A 24,634-nucleotide genomic window follows, 5' to 3' on the forward strand; every position below is an offset into this window, starting at 1 on the left:
GTGGATACGACCTGGTTGCTACCGCCGCAGCAAGACCATCCCGCTTTGCGGCGGGCTCTGGTGAACACCAGTAGCAACCTAGAACCGGTCCACCGACACGGTCCACGCCAATCCCTTGCTGACACAGAGGATCCACATCCAGCCTGCCGAATCCTAACACTGATAAAGGGAGCTCAGGCCTCTCGCTGCGACTCCTACTGCCACTTGCCCCAAGTCTGCTGCCAACTCTGCCTGAAGTATTTAGGCCTCTGCCACTCCTCTCTGCACCTCCTGGCACTTCTCTGCCTGACATACTTAGTGCGTTTATGAGGGTATTACAATACGCTACACTACTCTTTAAACAGTGTTTGTCTAGAACAGCAGCAGGTGATTACTTACGGCTGTCCTTGTACAGTATGTAGGCCCTTGACAGATTAACAGGTACTAGATGGTACAATATTTGGATGTACCTCTGCGCTATGCACTGATGAGGGCAGTAATATGCCTAACTATTAGCAGAAAAAACTCAGTATTTTTGAAAAACACCAGCCGGTGGATACTATGGTTTGGACTTTGACGGTATGGAGCACCTTGACAGCTTAACAGGTGCTAAATGGTACAATACTTGGATGTACCTATGCGATATGCACTGATGAGGGCAGTAATATGCCTAACTATTAGCAGAAAAAACTCAGTATTTTTGAAAAACACCAGCCGGTGGATACTATGGTTTGGACTTTGACGGTATGGAGCACCTTGACCGCTTAACAGGTGCTAAATGGTACAATACTTGGATGTACCTAATCAAAGTATTAAAAAAAATAAAAGACAGTGAATAGTAATGTTTAGACTTGTACAGTATGTAGCCACAAATGCATGACAGTCCACTGAACAATCATGTATTTCTGAACAGCAGCAGGACCCAACAGTGCAGCAGCACAAAAAAAATATCCAGGGATTAAACCCTAAATTGCACTCAACTAAAATAAACTCAATTGTGCTGAAAAATGAGGAGATAAGATTCTTCAGAAAGTTCAGGCAGCTTGGAGATCTGTATGAGGCAGCTGACAGCTATCTGCCCCGCTCTGCTGCAATGCTCAATAACGTGAATAGGAGGTTTAGCTATCAATGATCCTTCTCAGTGTAACAGGAAAGCACTCCCTTTCCCTAATGCTGATGTGACCAGCACTGACTAGCAGTTGCAGTGTAACGCTGTGGTATGAGCTCTTCACACACGCAGTCCCGTCCTCTCCATCTGAGTGCATAGATGAAATGAAGAGAGGCAAGATGGCCGCCGATTATATAGGGCCTGTGACATCACAGGGGTCAGTGAACACTGATAAGCTGCATCTCACATGCGATTCAGGGTCAGCCCGCCTACCTTCATTCCCGCCGCTGTTTCCCGCCCTCCCATAATCCCCTGCCCCATGTACTCACATGTGGATCCGCCATCTTACCTCTCCAATAGCCTGGAATGCTGTAAAATGGAGTTTAATGAAGCGATTTGCACAATAGAATTGCGGCGATATTCGCATTCGTTGCGAATCAAATCTTTCATGAAATTCGTAACGAATTTGGGTTTGTCAACTTCAATTCGCTCATCTCTACTTATAACATACCTAGCTACCTACCTACTTACCTAAGGCTACCTGGCTACCTATTCACTTACCTGCATAGCTAGCTACCTACCTCCTATCTACTTTTATCTACCCTATTAAAAAAAAATATTGTATAGAACACCTAAGAAGCTAATAGAATAAAATTGTCTATGACATTGTAATAATACAACTCACCTGTGAGTACCCAAAAATGTTTAATATTCGTGCTAAGTGTAAAGATATTTCTGGGCTCATATCTCCAATAACACCGACTAAGTCATACAACTTCTCACAATTGTAATTAGGAATAATGTCTCCAAAACCAGAAAGAATCGGCAGAACATTGTTTATAGCATTATTTACATTGTTACATGAGTCATACACATGGTATCCCAGGGTCATATTTGGTAAAATATCTGGATTCTTGTTAATCTCAGTAATAGCAAAAATAAAAGCCATGAGATATCTGTAGAAACGAGGCAAAGGCCTGCAGGAAGTAAAATGAAAATAAAAAAGGCTTCTAAATGAGTATGTCAAATTCATATGAAAAATACCACGGCATTGCACTGTTTAGCTTTATCGGAATAACATTTGGCTCAGTTTAAAGGTCACCCTATTAAACTATTAGCAAACAAAGTCTGTGTAGACATCCTGCTACGTCAGGGTAGGGATCAATGCAGACCTGAGCTAACCCCAAACCGCTGTTCCTACCTACTTGGATGATCCATCCTAAATGGCAGTCCCCAACTTTACCCCTGTTCCTACACTGGAGTGAAAGTGCAAAGAGCGTCAGAGAAGCCAGGTAAGCAACACATGGGGAGATAAAGTATAAAGAAAGGCCAAAAAGGCTCAACCAGAAAACGATTGGGGGCATCATAGTAGAAAATCAGAGTCAAGCAAGCAAGGGTCAGACCAGTAGGCAAGGGTAGCAGTGTGGTACAGGACTTTAGAGCTTTAAGACAGTATGTTGAGGCTTATTTCATTGACAGTTTGTAGAGATCCTGTTGACAACACGCAACATGATTTCTATCAGTTGTCATCACTATTAACCCCTAGAGAACACAGGGTGCACAGGTACGACGTCTGGTACTTAGCACACTAGGATGTACTTGTGCATCCTGAGTTCCGCCACAGCGACGAAGCGAGTGCAGGAGCTGCGCTCACATCATAGACCATTGGTCCTGGCTTCTATCAGCCACCATTAACCCCTCAGAGGCCGTGATCAATACTAATCACTGAATCTGTAGCAATGTGGAGCACTGTTCAGTATTTGCAAAAATAGTCCCCTGTGGAAATTATAAAGATGTAAAAAAAATTTAATAAAAAAAGGGAATATGCCTCTCCCCCAATAAAAATAAAGAGTTAAAGTAAATCAACAAGTTTGATATTGCCAAGTGTGGAAATGTCCGTTCTATTAACCCCTTAAGGACCAAGCCCATTTTCACCTTAAGGACCAGAGTGTTTTTTGCACATCTGACCACTGTCAATTTAAGCATTAATAACTGTGGGATGCTATTATTTTTCATTCTGATTCCAAGATCCTTTTTTCGTGACATATTCTACTTTATGTTACTGGTAAATTTTCATCAATATTTGCATCATTTCTTGGTGAAAAATTCAAAATAAAGTGCACTGTGTAAAAACTAAAACCCACAAAAATTGCAAAGTTGTGGGTTTCTTATCAATTTTCTACTATAAGTAATAGTCTTTTTTTGGTTATGCTGTAGATTTTATGGTAAAATAGAAGTCATTACAAAGAATTAGCCCTCATATGGGTCTTTAGCAGAAAAAAATAAAAGCATTATCAGTCGCTTAGCTCTTCCTGCCTATAAATTAGATTACATTATCATAGTTCCCTTTAAAATGGCAAATAGAATAGCAAAATGAACTTACATGTTACAATAGGATAAAAAATGTCTCAGCTTACTGCTAAAAATGTTTTGATAGAAACTGACAGTAAACATCCCCCCGATGATCAGGTCTCCGTGCTGCACATATCTGGCATTGAATAAAGTCTTTCTCTTCCTCATAAAACATTGTGGATTGGAGCTTACATTCTGGCACTGAACTGGTGAAATAATATAGAGACATAAAATTGTAATAAATAAAGATTTACCGATCATTGCTGAATTATAAAGTATTGGGTTCAATTATCTTCAATGAAAAGATGCAGCACAGATCATAACTCAGCCCCAGTGTAACTGATGTTATGTGAAGTGTTCAGCCTTGAGAAGTCTTATATAGTCATAGAGCAGTGTAGGGGAGACAGATTTATCCAGATTCTCTTGTTTATTTTCTTTTTATTTAGCTTATTTATTTTGCTGAAAATGATGGCTCGTACAGAAAGAGAAAATGTAACGAAAAATTATCATGTAATTGTGCATTACAGTATATCAGTATTAGAGATGAGCGAATTTCTGAAAAATTTGATTCGGCCGATTCGCCAAATTTTCTGAAAAAATCTGGTTCGGACCAAATTTATTAGCGGCGAATCGCTATTAAAAACGGCTATTTCTGGCCTACAGAGAAGCTCAATAGGGGTGTAGAACACTTTGCCTTGTCCTAACACGCATTGGGAGTGTGCTGTGTCAGTGAAATAATACTGTTCTTCAGTATGACATGCAGATTACAATCATTGCTATTAGAATCACTGCCACAGAGCGTCTGGAAGATTTTTTCTGTAATTTTTATTTAATTCAATTTGATTTTATCTAAATTTTTTGATTACCTATTATGGTGATCATCGAGCTCGCGGTCCTCCGCCAGGTGAGATACCACCTGTTCCAGCCCCTATTTCTCACCGCCCCTCTGACTGTGAAAGTACGAATGTTTCATTTAATCAGTTATGGTTCATTGTTATCGCTCCAAGCTGTTTCTTAGGATTCTTGTGATAATTCCACAGGAAATATGACATTAATGACCATAGGGCCTCAGTCTTAAAAAGATTACATACATTTTTTTATTTTATTTAAGATTTATATTAGATTCCTGTCACAACCTATAGAGTTAAATGGTACTGAGCATGCACTGTGCCATTTTTGCAAGTGACTCGGAGGGACTCACTGTCTCCATCTCCAATACATACTGCCACGATGTGTCTGGGTCCTCTGTCTCGCCTTCCTTATAACCCTATAGCCCCTCTAGTTGCTTCTGATCCTCCTCTCCTGTCAAATGACTAGAAAAACCGCCCATCTTGCAAAACCTAATCTGTGCTCCACTGTGCCCCTCCTCCTCCTCCAGTTCAGCCCCCACAGGGCTCATGTGGTCATGGGATGTAGGCACCATGTCTCCAGTGCCCTGAACAGCCATCATTTCCAACATGTGTTGCAGTAGATGAAGCAGAGGAATGACGTTGTTCATCCCATAACCCTGGCAACTGACTAATAATGTGTCTTCCTCAAAGGGCCTGAGCAAACGGCAGGTATCACGTATGGGCTGCCTCTGGTTGACATTGAAGTTACACAGGGTACCACTAACCGCTTGGATCATCAAGAAATTGGTGATGGCTTTTCTCTGTTCGTATAGTTGGAATTCCAACGTGTGGAAACGTCGCAAATAAGACTATGTTGGGGGATTCCGTTCTGACGCTGCAGCTCAAGTAGGATGTGCTTTGGGGTGTACGAGTGGCTGAAGTGCATGCAAAGTTTCCTTGCCATTGTAAGGATGTCTTGCAGATGGGGGGGGACACTTCAGGAACCGCTTGACAACCAGATTGAACACATGTGCCATGCAGGGCGCATGTCTCAGGCTTCCTTGTCGTAGGCAGACGAGATGTTCTTCCTGTTGTCGGTCACCATGGTTCCCATTTCCAGTTTTCGTGGAGTAAGCCATGATTCGATTTCTTGATGAATGACTTTTAACAGTTCCTCCCTGTGTGACTCCGTTCGCCAAGGAAAACCATGTAAAGAACAGCGTGACACCGCCATGCTCTGCACACATGGTATGCTGGAGGTGCATTGAAACTTGTTCGTGCAGTGGAGGACACGGTGGAGGATAAGGAGGCGGAGTCGCACACTGTCACAAGACCAACGGCCTGAGAGTGTGGAGGCGGAAGCGGCGTGCCCTGTCCAAGTTGCTGTTGTGGCTGTGTAGGAACCACATTCAACCAGTGGGCCGTAAAGGACATGTATTGTCCCTGACCATGGTTACAACTCCACACATCGGCGCTGCCGTTCACTTTGGTACACACTGACAGACTCAAGGACTGGCCCACCTTCTGTCCCACAAAATTGTGCAGCGCTGGTACTTCCTTCTTCGCAAAGAAATGACGGCTTGGCATTCTCCACCTCGGCTTGGAACAAGCCATCAGTTCTCTGAAAGGTGCAGAGTTCACCACTTGAAAAGAAAAGGACATCAGCACCAGCTACTTGGACAGGAGCACATTCAGCTTCTGCCCCGTTGGATGAGTGGGCGCATACTGTTGTCTCTTGGACATGGCTTCGCCAATGGATTGCTGGCGAAATGACTGACTCAAAGTAGATGTAGCAGGAGCATCTGCAGTGACACAAGGAGGGTATGACACACAGCTCCCTTTGGCTGAGGTGGTGGAGCCTTGGCTGGCTGAAAGAGGGAGCTGCTTCCACTGGGTGATGCAGCAGGCTGGACCACAACATTGGAGCAACGGTTCTCCCAGGCTGCTTTATGGTGATGCTGAATATGTTGATGCAGGGCCGTGGTGCCAACATTGGGACACTGGGCAAGCTTCACCTTCTGCAGACATATATTGCATGTGGCCAGGGTAACATCCTCTGGATGCTTGATGAAAAATTGCCACACCACCGAGTAGCTGATTTTCCCACCAACAGTCCGCACGTTTGGTTGGCTTCAGGCTTTCCACTTCTGCCACCATGCTGACTACCAACCATGCTACCACCTTGCTGGCTCAGCTGCTGCCTCACGGGCAACCTGCAACCCTCTTCTCCTGCTGAGGATGAAGCCCCTTCTGCACCCGGCTCCAAAATGTGATCGGCTTGATCATCATTGAGTTTTGTCTGCACGTCACTGATGTCCTCCTCAGGTTCCTCAACAGTGTCTGTTTCTCGCAACACCACCTCCCATGCCACTCTCCTCATCACTACTTGCTCGCCTAGCGGAGAAGGCGGTGGATGTCTCCTCCCCTTTTTGGCTGGGCAGTAGCTGCTGACTGTCCTCTAGATCGTCCTCACTAAATAGTGGAGTGATCCTACAGCATAAGATCCTTTTTTGGGGAGGGAACAGCATGGGACAGAGGCATTCAGAGGACAGAGACTGCTCCCGGGCCATGAAAACTGAGAGTTGGGTCTGAGAAACCCACCGACTGCTGGCTGGGGGTGTGAGATGTCACTTGTGATGAAGTGGATGACCGTGTTAACCAATCGATGACTGCAGATGGGTTGCTGGTCGAGGCACGACCGCTAGCTGATATCGGGAGTTAAGACCTCTCACTGCGACTCCTGCTGCCACTCGCCCCAAGTCTGCTGTTACCTCTGCCTGATGAATTTAGGCCTCTGCTACACCTGGCACTTCTCTGCCTCACATACTTAGTGTGCATATGAGAGAAGTACAATACACTCCATTACCCTTAAAACGGTATTTGTGTACAACACCAGATGGTGTGTACATTTTGCTGGCCTGTCACAGTGTCTTGGCCCTGAAGACTTTAATAGGAACAAATGCAGACAATGTGCTTCAGTACACTTAAAACAGTATTTGTGTATAACACCAGCTGGTGTGTACTTTTGCCTTTCACAGTATCTATGCCCTTACAGGGGTACTCCCCTGGAAAATATTTTTATTAAATCAACTGGTGCAATAAAGTTATACAGATTTGTAAATTACTTCTATTTATAAATCTTAATCCTTCCAGTACTGCTGTATGCTCCAGAGGAAGTTGTTTACTTTTTGAATTTCCTTTATGTCTGACCACAATGCTCTCTTTTGACACCTCTGTCCATTTTAGGAACTGTCCGGAGCAGGAGAGGTTGGTTATGGGGATTTGCTCCTGTTCCAAAATGGACAGAGGTGTCAGTAGAGAGCACTGTGGTCAGGCAGAGAAAAAAATAAAAAATAAAAGAATGTCCTGTGAACATACAGCAGCTGATAAGTACTGGAAGGGTTAAGATTTTTAAATAGAAGTAATTTACAAATCTATTTAATTTTCTGGCATCAGTTGATTTAAAAATAAAATGTTTTCCAGTGGAGTACCCCTTTAAGACTTCAACAGGAACAAAATAGTACACCACTTGTTAGGATTCGGCAGGCTGGAGGTGGATCCTCTGTGTCAGAGAGGGATTGGCGTGGACCGTGTCGGTGGACCGGTTCTAAGTTGCTACTGGTTTTCACCAGAGCCCGCCGCAAAGCGGGATGGTTTTGCAGCGGCGGTAGCAACCAGGTCGTATCCACCGGCAACGGCTCAACCTCTCTGACTGCTGAGATAGGCGTGGTACAAGGGATAAGGCAAGAGCAAGGTCGGACGTAGCAGAAGGTCAGGGCAGGCAGCAAGGATCGTAGTCAGGGGCAACGGCAGGAGGTCTGGAACACAAGCTAGGAACACACAAGGAAGGCTTTCACTGGCACAAGGGCAACAAGATCCAGCAAGGAAGTGCAGGGGAAGTGAGGTAATATAGCCAGGGAGCAGGTGGAAGCTAATTAGGCTGATTAGGCCAGGCACCAATCACTGGTGCACTGGCCCTTTAAATCTAGAGAGCTGGCGTGCGCGCGTCCTAAGGAGCGGAGCCGCGCGCGCCAGGACGTGACAGCCGGGGGCCGGGACAGGTGAGTGACTTGGGATGCGATTCGCGAGCGGGCGCGTCCCGCTATGCGAATCACATCCCCGCTGGCAGAGTCAGTGCAGCGCTCCCGGTCAGCGGGTCTGACCGGGGCGCTGCAGAGAGAGGATCGTCGCGAGCGCTCCGGGGAGGAGCAGGGACCCGGAGCGCTCGGCGTAACACCACTTGTACATATGTGGATGTTCATATGTGGTATGCACTTATGAGGGGAGGACAATGCACTCCAGTATGCTTAAAACAGTATTTGTGTACAACACCAGCCAGTGTGTACTTTTGGCTGGCCTTTCACAGTATCTAGGGCCTTACGATTTCAACAGGAACAAAATAGTACACCTCTTAGATGTACGTATGTGGTATGCACTTATGAGGGGAGGACAATGCAATCCAGTACGCTTAAAACAGTATTTGTGTACAACACCAGCAGTACACACGAGTGCTGCAACACACAGTCGCTGTGTACTACACCCAAAATTGCACTTCCTCACTCAATCTCACTCCCTTCCCTATCAGTGCTTCTAGGCTGGATTTGGGCTTGAGGTGAATCACTGCTGTAAAAAAGCTTTTCTGTGCAACACACTGCTCCTTCTTTCTCTGTAGTAGAACGCTGTAGTGACTGGGTGGTGAATCGCTGCTGGAAAAATTATTTTATGTGCAACACACAGCGCTGTCTGTCCCTCTCTCTCTCTGCAATAAAAGGCTGAAGTGACTGGCCGCAAGATGGCTACTGATTATATAGAGCTGTGACATCACAGTGGTGACTAGCTGCTGACAGGCTGCATGCTGCAAGTGATTCAGGGTCATCCTGCCTACCCTTGTTCCCACCTTCCCAGGATTCCTTGCCCCATGTCCTCACAAGTGGATCCGCCATTTTAGATGCCCTGGAGCCTGGGCCGCACTATAAGGATTTTAATGAAGAGATTTGCGCGATCGAATTACGGCTGAAATTCGTAACGAATTTGGATTCGTCAGATTAGATTCACTCATCCCTTGTTGAGACCAAAAGTGCTGGAACGTAGGAGAGGAACGTTCCACCGCTACAGTTACCAAACTTGAAGGGAGTATTGTGGGCATAGAGGGAGCCAGTGATGGGTACAGGGACCGCCATATAAAGAAGATTCCACTATAGAGCAGAACAACTTCACCCATATGAGAGGTCATCAAGGAGGGAAACCAGTAGGTCGCTAATATAGGTGGTAAAGGAGATATAGCAGCGAGATCTATCCTTAATCTCAACTGGATGACTTTATAGTATAGTATCCAGAAAGCCTATTTAACTAGGTCGCTTCTGTTTCCAAATAGTCATTCTAGGTTGCTTCTGTTTCCAAATAAAGCAGGAAAAGAGGGACCGTAGAGAGGCAAAGAAGGCCGTAGACTGTGTAATTAATAGTGTGGTGTCCCGGTACCGTATTGCATCCAGTACCTAGTGTAGAGGTCCCCAAAGTCAGAATAACTACGTTCAGGTAGGGTTCCTCAGGTGGGACAGCCCCTAGTCGCCTCTCCTTAAGTTTATCACTTTTTACAGAAGATTTACGGTTGTGGACAATCCATTTTACTATCTACTTAAACTCAGTGTCATCTACCTCCCTATTGTTCCTGGGAAGGGCGGCGGTAGGAAAAGCTTTATTGAGGAACCCTCACCCTGGCGTCATGAATAGCAAGGGTTAACAAACACCCTTTATTACCTGCACAGCTACACTCCCCATACCCTACACCCCCCAAGCTACCACATAGCTTTTTGGGATCTTACGAACAGCATACGGGTGTGTGGCTCCAGCTGTTGCCACCAAGTAAAGTGTACTCCCCCTATATAATAGACTGTCCCCATGTGTTACAGAGCACCATATATTTGTACGGAAGATTGCATATGGTGCCGCATGCAGAGAGCACATGTGAAACGTGAGACAAAAAAGTGAGACAAAATTTTTTATTGCTGCAGACATGTGTAAAGTGAGATGTGAATGTATGCTGCGATCCTCCGGTCCGGTCAGCACCGCAACAGTTAACTCGCTGTCGGAAAAGCACGCGAAGAAGGCCTGCGCTGCGCCACGATCTGCTCCTGGGCGGAGTGTATCGCAGCCGAAAAGGAACTTAGAGACGCGGTTGTTGTTTCCGGGAGGACAGGAAGTCGGGGCTGCACAGATGACGTTCTTCAGGCCGTCACCCATTTTGGCAAAGCCCAGTATAAAGGACACCCTGCACAGCGACCCCTTAAGTCTGCACAAAGGAGAGTCGGAAGGTACAGACATGGCGGAGAGCAGCGGTCCACGTGGCTTGCGCACGAAGATGGCATAGGAACAAAGGAAAGTTGCGGCGGTCGCAGCCCAACTGTTCCACGATCTTGCCGATCGATTGCAGCGGTTGTCATTGGATGAAAGGGTGGCCTGCAATCTTCCCCCACTGCCCAATGACGATGACAACTGGCAGGATACCCCTCCGGGTTACACCGCAGGGACACCTGGAACTCCATCACCGGTGAGATTGCCCCTCACCACCGCACCTGGGGCTCATGGGCTGAGATCCCAACAGAGGAATCTTCGGCAAACACACCACCTGAAGCTGCCTTCTCTTCCTCTAACAGCCCTGAACCAGAGATACCATTATCTGCCCGGCAAAATGCACGACTGTGCTCACTGAAATTGCCCCAATGGGTCTTTGGGGATGAACCTGACTTTATTCAATATATGCATGATGTGCTTCAGCCACTGCCTGGGAAACTTCTACCATCGGTTCCTAAGGCACAACAAGAAAGGACCCGCCAGGAGGCCGAAATAGCCGACCTGATGGAACAATTAAAGGCCCGACACCGAGAACTTTATGCTTCAAAACATGTACACCTGCCTCTGGAGGAGAGGATCCGCTATCAGGTGAACACCAAGGAGATGGAGGCACTCTCTATCTGCAGATGGAATCATCCCCAAGAAGGGGAGGAGCCCTTGGAACGTTGCAGAGCAACAGTGGCCAAGTTCAACAAGGTCAGAGGTTATGGTACCCTCATCGATTGCCACACCGGCTATACCATCCTCGTAAACCGGCGAGCTGTACAGAGGTCATATCTACACAAAAAGTTCCATTCCCTGGAGGTGGGTGAGATAGTGGATACACCCCCGTCTGGGGCCTGCGAGGAGAGTGGTCGGCTGCAGTCACCAGGCCAGCAGCTCCAAGACAATTGCCTTTCAAATATTTTCCATCCAATGATTGGGAAGCGGATCCCTTCCAGCTGAGGCCTGAATGGCCTGCTCCTGATGCCTCCACCAACGTATTCAAGGAGGAGGAGCCTCTACAACCGCAACCAATTCCTACTGTCTACAACAAAGCACCCTGGCCTACTCCTGACCAGGAGGTTTGGCCTCGACCACGGGGGCCAACAGAAGTACCTGGGCCTACTCCCGACAAGGAGCTTTGGTCTGCCCCCCAGGTACCAACAAATGTGCTGCGGCCCACGCCGGATGAGGATGTGGGGCCGAATCAACCAGCACCGACGGTTAACCTCAATCCTTCTGTGTCACAATCTACCCTGACCAATGTGGTGTGGGAGAGCCACATTAACTCTTTACCTGCTCGTGATCCTGAGAGGGGTAGAGGCTCTGGGCGAAGAGCAGGACGAAAATGCCAGAGTTTTTTCTAAGCTGACACTCATTCTGCTTTGAGTATTCTTTTGTTTTTGTCTTCGCAGACTGTTTGCAACAAGTTCAATAAATATTTGTATTAGAATAACTAAAGGTACATGGCTATTGTACACATGTACATACATTTTTTTATATAATAGGTGTTGTAGTAGTAGCTCATAGGTGATTTCCTCGGCTGAGGAAAACAGTGTTGTCACCCATCACTAACACCTTCTCAAAGGTCCATTCAAGATATCAAGACTGACCTACCTCACACAGTACTAAACACATAGTACTTCACAAAACAATCACTTAAGTGTACTTACCTCACTTAAACTTAGTACACCAAACAAACAAAAATGTATCTCACACTAGAGTAACTTCCTTGGGAATTGTAGCTAATGTTGTTTTTCCCATTTCTGCCACTGTCATGTACACTAATTCTCTGTTCTTATACGTGTGCGAGATGTTCTGCCTGGCAAGTAGATACTCTTGCTAGCTTAAAGATCATGCACGTATTTAAAGGTAACCTAGGATAGGATTATCTGTTGTGTTCTAGGGATAGTAGCGTGTAGCCAATAGACCCTAGTAGCCACCCTTATTGGTAGAAAGCCTCGGGCAAGCCAATATACTTCCAGTGTACTAAATAGGTAGCTAACATGGCACAAATGTATAGTGAGATTTCAATTGTCTAGTGAACCTAAATAAAAATGTATAGTGAGATTTCAATTATCTAGTGAGCCAGAGACAAGAAAATGCTAAGTAGGATGTATCTCATGTGACTAATATCATCCTGTTACTAAATTCATGAACTTACCAACCTTGTTCATGAGTTTACCCAAACCAATTTATGTACACCAAAAATAAATGTTAAGTAGGTTTTATAGGTTGTACCCCGACCTTCACTTCCTCCCTCTGTCTTAGGAGACTGACGTTGAGGGCGACTTATCTTATGTAAGGGGGTTTGTGGTGTCCCGGTACCGTATTGCATCCAGTACCTAGTGTAGAGGTCCCCAAAGTCAGAGTAACTACGTTCAGGTAGGGTTCCTCAGGTGAGACAGCCCCTAGTCACCTCTCCTTAAGTTTATCTTTATAGTAATACATGTATATATTAGTAATTCTATTTGTATTATATAGGAATGTATAGTGCTTACCTTGTTCAGCGTTGCTGGACCTTCGGTCATGTGATCAAGCTAGTAACCTCTATGGTATGTTGCAGGACCTTAGGAGGTCCTTGGGTCACTTGATACCCAGCATTCTCCTTAATGGTGATTGACATCCGTGTGGACCAGTGAGCTTTAGTCCAGTCCCTGCCCATATAAGGGAGCTGCGTCCAATTATCACTCTCTTGGGTTGCTGCTCTCGTGGATACCGGAATAACAGGACGGTGTGCTACACAACTTTCAACAAAACGATAGGCTTCAAAACCTACAGCCTCAGCAGAACTAAAAATCGTGAGTCTTATACTAATTTCTGCTAATACTAGTCTGACTACTGGACCGCAACTAATTCTCCAAATCCAGTGGAGCTGCGCAATAGTCTAGAGACTCTTAAAGCTAAAGTCCCAACCATTGTCAATCTCCAAAACGAAGCTGTATTGATGAGAGACTGTTATGTCTAAGTATACAGAAAATCTTCAGTAAAGTTAACGCTGTTCACAGAAGCTTTCCGGTTGTGGACAATCCATTATTACTATCTACTTAAACTCAGTATCATCTACCTCCCTATCGTTCCTGGGAAGGGCGCCAGTAGGAAAATTGAGGAGCCCTCATCCTGGTGTCAAGAATAGCAAGGGTTAACAAACACCCTTTATTACCTGCACAGCTACACTCCCCATACCCTACACCTACCACAATAGCATCTGTAGAGTATAATTGAATTTTAGGAAAAACATATGTCTTAAAAAAAGTTGAACAAACTTTTGAAAAGTTCAGTTCATTGGATTCGCTAAGCTTTTAGAAAATAGCGAAATCGATTCAGTTTGTTGCAACTCAAACTCGAAATAATCCTCTAATCACATTTAAACCACTGCTTATCAGCTCTAAACCCTTGTCTTGCACTATAAGGAGTGTATTCAAGTAGTTTTAAAGTGTTTTTAAGGATCAGTTATAGTGACATGCGGTAAACCGTGGCAATTATTCCAGCTTGCCCATTTTCTAGGCTTTTTCACACCAAAATAAAGCGGCATAAAGTAACCCTGGATGTCAGTAGATGCCTGCCAGTGTTATTATGCACACGGAGGCATGGGAAGACATCATGGCTTTACCCCAGCGTGCCAAAATTCTTCACTTTTTTGGGAGTAGTAACAGAATTGAACAAAAAGAGAAATGCCAGCGTGGAAATGTGAAGAGTCACGTTTATTCGTTAAAAGTCAGCTAATACAGGTAAAAGTCAGATAATACAGGTAAAAGTCAGCTAACACAGGTAAAAGTCACTAACACAGGTAATAGTCAGCTAAAACAGACTTTTAATGAATAAATGGGACTCTGCACATTTCCATGCTGGCATTTCTCTCTTTGTCCATTGGATGTTGGTCCTGCCATACTCCTGCCGTGCGGTGGACAGGACGCTATTGTGGTGAGCTGACATATCATCCTTCCTTTAGTAACATAATTGGCATTTTAAAATAGTGAAGACTGAAGAAAAAATACCTCTTGTATGAAAAGAGGAAAAAAAATATCCCTTTTCTGGGGATGATGGGTTGTATATGTGTAAGCCTGGCTGCAAGTAGGATGATGGTGGATTTTGATGTTACTACTACTAGCCCACATACAGCAGGTGGTGTCTGACTGATTTTAAAGAAAAAAACATATTTTTTAATCAACTGGTTCCAGAAAGTTAAACAGACTTGTAAATTACTTCTATTTAAAAATCTTAAACATTCCAGTACTTATCAGCTGTTGTATACTACAGAGAAAGTTGTATTTCTTTCTGGAATTCTTTTCAGTCTGACCACAGTGCTCTCTGCTGACACCTCTGTTCATGTCAGGAACTGTCCAGGGTACAAGCAAATCCCCATAGGAAACATATGCAACTTTGTGGCATCAATTAATAATAAGAAAAAAGGTTTTCCACCAGAGTACCCCTTTAATAGCGTACAGCATGAGATGGAAGACAGATTTTTATAGCATACAGCATTAGATGGTGGACTGATGGTGGTCACTAGCATAAAGCTTGAGATGTCGAATTGATATCACTAGAATCCAGCAGGGTGGTGGTAGCACTGCCTCATCAGTGGCATATATAGAAGACAAAGAAGTGGGGAGCTCAATCAAAAATTGTATAAAAAGCTGGGTGCTGCTCAGTGATAAAAAAAATTACCAACAATCATAGAAAAAAGCAACACTGAAACACAGCAGCACACCAATATGTAATCAATTGTATAATCTTTATTGCACAATATTCCCATATACAGACAATACACACATGAATGGAGGACATACTAAAAACTATTGAAAGAGTGGCCCACAAGGGCCTAAGCACAACCCTGGAGAGGGGCCATGAACCACCACCTCTAGAGAGTGGCACCCGCCCTTAGACAAAATTACATGTATATAACATAAGTACTCCAGTTGGTAAAGTAATACAATTGGTAACTCAGTCAATGTAATAATATAAATCATGAGTCAGAGGCAAGCGTTCCAGGCTGGAGAAAATATATCTGTTAAATAATAGAGCTATGGATGGGGCCACAGAGGACCCTGACCTTGCAACTTCCTCAGTGGTGTTGTGCTTGGTAATGATCCTCTACAATATATATACACTCAATAATCAAGCAGAAATACCTTGCAGATGGGAGCTCCACAGTTACATGTGTTATCAACTGTAAAACTCTAGGGCCACCTGCCTCCAATACTGCATCACTTTCTGTGATTCCTATACAGCGTAATCGCGTACTATACAGCGTATTAGCTTCGTACGCACACGTGGCACAGTGACACGCATCACATGATCAGTGATGCGCTCAAGTGATCATCCAGCCTCATTTTCTTCGTATCCTGTGTGTGAGCATCAACCCTTGAGTGGAGCGCACAGAAGCGCATAAGGGATTCCATCAGCCGGCAACTGTAAGTATTATCTGTGCATGCGTAAACACTTTATTGTGAATTCAAGTAGAGAAAACAGACATGGTCGCACATCTACATATTGTATTTTGATCTAATTGCTTCTCAGCATAAATTAAAAAGATATGTTGAAGAAAGTGTTTCGCCAGCTGAGGAGCAGATGGAAGACCATGTAATGGAATGAAATGAGCAATCTTAGAGAACCGATCGACAACCACCCATATGACCGTATTGTTACAGCAAGATTTCAGATCGGTGATAAAGTCCATAGCAATGTGAGACCAGGGAGTCTCTGGAATAGGCAAAAGCTGTAAGAGTCTGCAGGTCTCTGTCGTGGAGTCTTGTCGCGAGCACAGATAACATAGGAAGGGACAAAATCTGTGACATCACATTCTAGGTGTGGCTACCAATAATGCCGAGAGATTAACTGGAAGGACTTCCATACTCCTGAATGTCCAACCAGTAAAGAAGAATGTCCCCAGTTCAAAACTCTACTCCTCAGTTAAGGTGGAACAAAGGATCTTCCAGGTGGAACCTGCTTGGGGTCAACTGGAACAGCAGAAATCAAACACTCAGGTGGTACAATATGCTGTGGAGTTGAATCCAGCCCAATCACTTCGGAGAACCCAGAGAGGTCTTGATGTTTGGCCTTGATATTCTTATTCGTGGGCCAATAATGGATAAGGAAATTGAATCAGGAGAAAAAAAGAGACCATCTGGCCTTCCGGGGATTCAGACACTGAGCGGACTGAAGATACAAAAGATTCTTATGGTCTGTGTAGATACTGACTGGATGAGTAGAGCCTTTGAGTAGCTGACACCAATCTTCCAAGGTGAGCGTTATGGCCAATAGTTCACGATCTCCAATGGAATAATTCCTCTTGGCAGGTGAAAAGGTTTTGGGTCAGAATAGCTCCAGCTCCTACCAAAGAGGCATCTACTTTGAGGAAGAAGAGTTTTCCTGGATCGGGTCTTGATGAAACTGGAGCAGAAGGAAATGCCGATTCCAATAGGAAGAAGGCTTCTTCAGCCTTAGAAGGCCATGATTTAGGGTTACTGTTATTCTTAGTAAGAGCCACTATCAGAGCAACCAAAGAGGAGCAGTGTGGAATAAACTGTCGATAATAATTGGCAAACCCCAAAAAGGGTTGTATAGCCTGCAAGCCAGTAGGTCGAGGCAAGTTAAGACAACTTAAAAGGGTCCATCTGGAGGCCTTGATCGGAGATTGTATAACCAAGAAACGGAAGGCTTGTCTTCTCGAAGATACATTTCTCGAGTTTTGTGTAGAGACGATTGTCCCATAGACGTTGTAAGACATGTCGAACATGTGTGCGATGAAGCTCCAAGTTGGGTGAGAAGATCAGGATATCATCTAGGTACACCACAACACATCTAGAGAAGATCATGGAAGATGTCATTGACGAATTCTTGGAAAACGGCCGGAGCGTTACAGAGACCAAAAAGCATGACAAGTATTTGAATTTCCCATCACTGGTATTAAAGACCATCTTTCATGGTTCATGGTGATGTGTCCCATGACCCATTTTGTTTTGTTGGGGGGAACTAGTGTTGCTCACGAATATTTGCAATGCAAATTTTATTTGCGAATATCGCATATTCGCGAATTCGCGAATATTCGCGAATATAGCACTATACATTCGCAATTACAAATATTTGTTTTTTTCACAGTACACATCACATTGATCATCCCTCTCTGCTTCCAGCTTGTGTGGTGTAAAGAAGGCTCTAATACTACTGTGTGAGACTAGCGTGCAAATTTTCGCATATGCAAACATTTGCATATTCGAATTTTCGCATATACAAAGTTTCGCATATTCAAATTTCCGCATATGCAATTTTTTTCATATGCTAATTTTCGCATATGCAAATTTTAACATCTGCGAAAATAAAACACAAATATTACGAATATGCAAATTTAGCGAATATATGACGAATATATCAGCATAATGCAAACATTTACTAATGGCCTCAAACTGGAGACGGGTCATGGCCATACTGTAGAGTTGGTTCCGGTAGAGGACGTCCCCAGTCAAGTATTGCCTAACCTTTGGTTTTTAACTAGGCCCATATGCAGCACGAGTCCCCAAAAGGTCCTCATTTTGGCCGCATTGACTGGAACAAACCACTGGGCCTAGCTAAAAAGGAACCAGAAGATTGATAAACTTGTCACTGAAAAAAAACAAAAAAAGTCAATTTCAGTGAACCCGAAGATGTCAATCTTGATTCCTGAGTCGCCAACAAACTCAGGAATCATGGGCTTGTGGTCTGCTGGCTGAGTCCAGACAAGTTCCCCGGTACCAGGCACCAGTAAACTTGGCTGGGGGGGTTTGACTAGAATGAGCACCAGGGTCAGGATTTAGGAGGTGTGCGGCCTTGCATGGTGGCAACTCTGCCACCTTGGTGGCTCACCTTCATAACTAGATGATGAGGAGGACGAGGAAGAAATAAGGAAGGTGGGGTCTTCCTCGTCCTCTGTGGCACTTTCAGTGTCGGAGGCAAGTATGGAATATGCCTCCTCCACTAAAAATGCCCTGTGAGCCATTTCCCTACTCTAATGGGGGGGCAGGGGTGTGTGTATGTGAGAGGGAAAACTTTATGTGTATGTGCTGTATGCAGTGTGTGATTTTACTTCCTGCCCTACCCTAATCCGCCCTAACCCTCACCAACCCACCACCTAACAAAAAAAAAAAAAAAAAAAAATATATATATATATATATATATATATATATATATATATATATATATAAAATTAAACTAAACTAAAAGTAGAAAAAGAAAGCTTTAAAAAAAAAAAAAATAAATAAATAAAGAGAACTTCTAGCGCGAAAGGCCCTGCACCCCAAAAAATGTTTACCTAATCAGTGGTGTGCGCACTGATCAGCGCTTTGCGGCAGCAGGGGGCGCAGCCACTCAGCCAAGAACAGTGGCTGGTGGCACGTACACAGACCCCCACACAAAAAGAAAAAACATGGTGACATAGTTCATAAGATTGTAAAAAGACCAGAGTCCATCAAGTTCAACATATATCCCTAATGAGTCCTTACTGAGTTGATCCAGAGGAAGGCAAAAAATCCTCATACTAGAGGTAAAAATTCCTTCCCGATTCTAGTATCCATAAGCAACAAAGTTATTACTCTCCAAAAATGCATCCGGACCACTTTTAAATTATTTTACAGAGTTCCTCTTGACCACCTCATCTGGCAGAGAGTTCCATAGTCTCACTGCTCTTACAATAAAGAACCCCCGTCTGTACTGGTATAGAAACCTTCTTTCCTCTAGACGTAGAGGATGCCCCCTTGTTATAGATACAGTCCTGGGTATAAATATATCATGGGAGAGATCTATGTACTATAGGGTCGGTCCCGGCATGTATCTCTCCCCTAAGCCTTCTTTTTTCGAAACTAAATAACTCCAATTCTGATAATCTTTCTGGGTACTGTAGTCCTCCCATTCCCCGTATTACTCTGGTTGCCCATCAGTATTCTATGTGTGGCCTGGCTAGTGATTTGTACAGTGGTAGAATTATTTCCTTGTCGTGGGCACCTATGCCCCTATTGATGCACCCCATGATTTTATTAGCCTTGGCAGCAGCTGCCGGACACTGGTCACTACAGCTAAATTTAGTGTTAACTAAGACTCCTAAGTCCTTTTCCACATCAGTCATCCCAAGTTTTCTCTCATTTAATACATAATCCATGCCCGGATTTTTCCTCCCCATGTGCATTACCTTACATTTATCAGTGATGAACCTCATCTGCCACATCGCCAGCCCAAGCCTCCAACCTATCCAGATCCATTTGTAACAGTGCACCTCTATTGTGTTTACCGCTTTACAGAGTTTTTAGTATCATCTGCAAAGATTGCTACTTTACTATTCAACCCCTCTACAAGGTCATTAATAAATATACTAAATAGAATAGGACCCAAGACTGACCCCTGTGGTCCCCACTAGTAACAGCCACCCAATCAGAATAAGTACCATTAAGGACCACGGGTTTTTCCGTTTTTGCACTTTCGTTTTTTTCTCCTCACCTTTTAAAAATCATAACCCTTTCAATTTTGCACCTAAAAATCCATATTCTGGCTTATTTTTTGCACCACCAATTCTACTTTGCAGTGACATCAGTCATTGTACCCAAAAATCTACGGCAAAACGGAAAAAAAAGTAATTGTGCGACGGAATTGAAGAAAAAAAGCCATTTTGTAAGTTTTGGGGGCTTCCGTTTCTACGCAGTAACTTTTTAGGTAAAAATGACACCTGATATTTATTCTGTAGGTACATACGATTAAAATGATACCCTACTTATATAGGTTTGATTTTGTCGTACTTCTGTAAAAAATCATAACTACATGCAGAAAAATGTATACGTTTAAAATTGTAATCTTCTGACCCCTATAACTTTTTATTTTTCCACATATGGGGCGGTATGAGGGCTAATTTTTTGCGCCATGATCTGTCGTTTTTAGTGGTACCATTTTTGTATTGATTTGACTTTTTGATCGCTTTTTATAAATTTTTTCATGATATAAAAAAGCGACCAAAAATTCGTTATTTTGGACTTTGGAATTTTTTGGCGCGTACGCCATTGACCGTGCGGTTTAATTAATGATATATTTTTATAGTTCGGACATTTATGCACGCGGCGATACCACATATGTTTATATTTATTTTTATTTACATGGTGTTTTTTTATGGGAAAAGGGGGGTGATTTGAACTTTTATTAAGGAACGGTTAAATCACATTTATTAACTTCCCATAGGTCCCATAGGGACCTATAACACTGCATACACTGATTGCCAGCACTGTTCACTGCAAAGCCATAGCTTTGCAATGATCAGCGTTATCGGCGGTCAATTGCTCAAGACTGAATCTCAGGCTTGGAGCAATCAATCGCCGAGGGGACACTCCGGAGGCAGGTAAGAGGACCTCCGCTCGTGTCCCAGCTGATCCGGACACCGCATTTTCACTGCGATAGTCCCGATCAGCCCCGCTGAGCAGCTGGGCAGCTTTCACTTTCGGTTTAGACGCGGCGTTCAAATTTGAACGCCGCGTCTAATGGGGTTAATAGCGCGCAGCACCAGATACATGCCGGGACCGCGTGACCCCGCGTTATATCGCGGGAGCCGGCCAAGGACGTAAATATGCGTCCTTGGTCGTTAAGGGGTTAATAACCACCCTCTGTTTCCTATCACTGAGCCAGTTACTTACCCACTTACACACAATCTCCCCCAGCCCGAGCATTCTCATTTTATGCACCAATCTTTTATGTGGCACCGTATCAAATGCTTTTGAAAAATCCAGATATACGACATCCAGCGATTGCCCCTGGTCCAGTCTGGAGCTCACCTCCTCATAAAAGTTGATCGGGTTAGATTGACAGGACCGATCCCTCATAAAGCCATGCTGATATGGGTCATACATTTATTTTTATCAAGCATAAAAGCATCAAGCATCTCTTAGAAAACCCTCAAACAATTTACATACAACGGAGGTTAAACTAACAGGCCTATAGTTCCCGGGGTCAGCTTATGACCCCTTTTTAAATATTGGCACCACATTTGCTATGTGCCAGTCCTGGGGAAGAGTCCCTGTCAGTATAGAGTCCCTGAATATAAAAAATAGCGGTTTGTCTATTATATTACTTGATTTCTTTGGAACATGGGGGTGAATTCCATCTGGACCTGGTGATTTGCCTATTAAATAAATTTAAGTAAATCCGCAGCACACAAGTCCAATTGAAGTGAAAAAATGAAAAAAATTATTCCATAAACAGGTGAATGTTACAGCGACGTTTCAACCAGCTCTCCTGGTCTTTCTGAAGCCTAACACAAGTGTCACAAACTTCGTGTTTTATAGGTATATCCATTCAAAATACAATTAACAAATCATGTGCAAATACCAATTCAAATCAATATCAAAAAAAGATATCAAAACTCAACAATGTTGTGTTACATCACATATATAAAGTACAGTGTACTCATCGTGCCATAGTGTATCAAAACTTTCATAAATCCATAATAGGGTCCTGATTAGTCAGTCAGAACAGTTGTGAAAGTGCAATAAAATCATTTAAAAACAATAACATGCAGTTGTTATGGGAGGTATCACTCACCGCTGTAATGGAGATGATAAGCGTGGGTAGTTTTCCAGTGCGCATGCGCACCTATTGTGTGCATGGGGTAGTATACAGATGTCACATCAACTGCGCGTCGCATCTAATGAAGGTCACGCTCGAGCTTATTCGTCTGCGCACGCGCACAGCGTTCCAAGCCTCGATTTCGTGATGTAGCGTCCCAATCACCTTGGAAACCCGCCACTAGTGTTCAACATGTTTATCGGTAAGTATTATTGTGATCAAAACAACATAAATCAAATGAAAATAAAAGAAATCAAAACCAAAATGTAAATAAGAAGGGTCTCAACTTTACACTCAATACTTGCACATCGCCCCGGACATTCGCAATTATATGGAACGCTAGAATTCGGCATCAGATACAGGCACAATGAAGTGTCAGCATCCAATGTCTTGGGAGCCCGCAGGCCAGTGGAGACCATAGTCTGAGGACACCACTGGACCACAGCTCACATGGATCGCGCTCCTATAGACCATACCAGGTCATATTTACCAGGGGCTCATAGCATGCATACTATGGAACTGCGTCCATAAGAGACCTTCTCTGTAGTCCTTGGCAACAGACTACCACCACAAAATAAACATAAATAAAATAAAATAAAATACAATGATAAAAATGAAAAGATAAATGAAACAAAATAACAAAAAATATAAAAATGTAAAATATAAGATAAAAAAAAATAATAATAAAAACAAATAAAAATGAAAAAAATGAAAAAATAAATAAAATAGAAAATATATAAAAGAACAAAAAAATATGAAACCTAGTGTGTATCAATAAAGAAAACTATGTGTAATTCCATAATATATACCCCATGCTTCCATTGAATCACCACATCAACATGAAATCATATAGTCTTATTTATTCAAGTAATTACACTAAACAGATAACATTGATATTCAAACGGTGAGTGACCAATTCTATCCCATACAGGCACTGCAAGAAAAGAGAAAGAACAGAAAAAAAATGTATTTACATTCTCCAACCTAACCTTAGGTTATTCAATAAAATATGTATAATCACTTGTGTTATATACACCAATGTTGATCAGTAACCACACCTAGAAGTCACAGATAATGTTTATCTCCCCATAACTCTATGTGAAATTTTGAAGTCCACATTCAAACCTTCTGGTCTTAATGAATTGAGGGTATGTATCCATTGCAGCTCACGTCTTTTTAAACGGCCCTGTCTATCTCCCCCCATTTCATTGGTGGGATATGATCTAGGACCATAAATCTCAAATCCCTCTCTTTGTGTTGGCATTCCGAGAAGTGTTTAGAGACCGGAAGGTCCATCCTTTTCTTACGTATAGTGTATCTATGCTGGTTTAGTCTAGTTTTTAAATCCCATGTGGTCTCCCCTACATAGAGGAGACCACATGGGCACCATAGAACATAGACCACAAAAGAACTGTTACAAGTAAGGTAGTGTTTGATGGAATACGTTTTTCCTGTGGCAGGATGTGTAAAGGATTCCCCCTTGCACATCAGTCCACAGTTAGTACAAGACCTGCAAGGAAAGCTTCCTTTCTTAGATGTGGTAAGGTATCGCTGTGTGTCACTTTTCTTTATTGATATGTCAGATCTCACCAATCTGTCCTTCAGATTTGTAGAACGTCTGTAGGACATGACTGGTGGTGACCTGAGTTCTGGGATATGTTTATATCCCTCAAGGATATACCAAAATTTCTTTATGATTCTACCAATGTCAGGAGAGAGGTTGTTATATGTGGAGACAAATGCCATACGTGGGTCCCTCTGTGTCTCACCCCGTCGTGTTGTTAGATCTCTCCATGACCTGTCTATCCTAGATTTATGTTTGTCAATCAATTTGGTAGGGTATCCCCTCTCTCTAAAATTTCTTGACATTCTGTCTAGGGCCTGATCCAATTTATGCTCGTTGTCCGTGATCCTCCTTGCCCTAAGCATTTGACTATAGGGCAAGGAGTTCACCATCGGTCTAGGGTGGCAGCTGTCAAATCTCAAAAATGTGTTGCAATCTGTTTCTTTTACGTAGAGGTCTGTGGTCAAGTGTCTGTCCTGTATAGTAACCAGCACATCCAAAAAACTCACCGATTCTGTTGAGTGGGTCAATGTGAATCGTATGTCTGGGTCTCTGGAATTCAAATAGTCCTGAAACAACAACAGTTCCGTCAGATTACCAGTCCAAATCACAAAAACATCATCTATGTATCTCCACCACTCCTGGATAAACCTGGAGTGGTGGGACACATAGACGAAACGGTCCTCGAACCATGTCATGAAAATATTTGCATATGTCGGTGCGACATTACTGCCCATTGCGGTCCCCCGTTTCTGCAAATAAAATTTGTCATTAAAGACAAAATAATTATTTTCTAATACTATCCTCAATAATGAAATGATGAAGTCAATCTTGGCACTCGAGAACTCTGCCTGATGTAAATATGTGGATACGGCCTCTACACCCCCATCATGTTGG

Source organism: Hyla sarda, chromosome 1 (assembly GCF_029499605.1).
Source record: "Hyla sarda isolate aHylSar1 chromosome 1, aHylSar1.hap1, whole genome shotgun sequence".
Lineage (NCBI taxonomy): Eukaryota > Metazoa > Chordata > Amphibia > Anura > Hylidae > Hyla > Hyla sarda.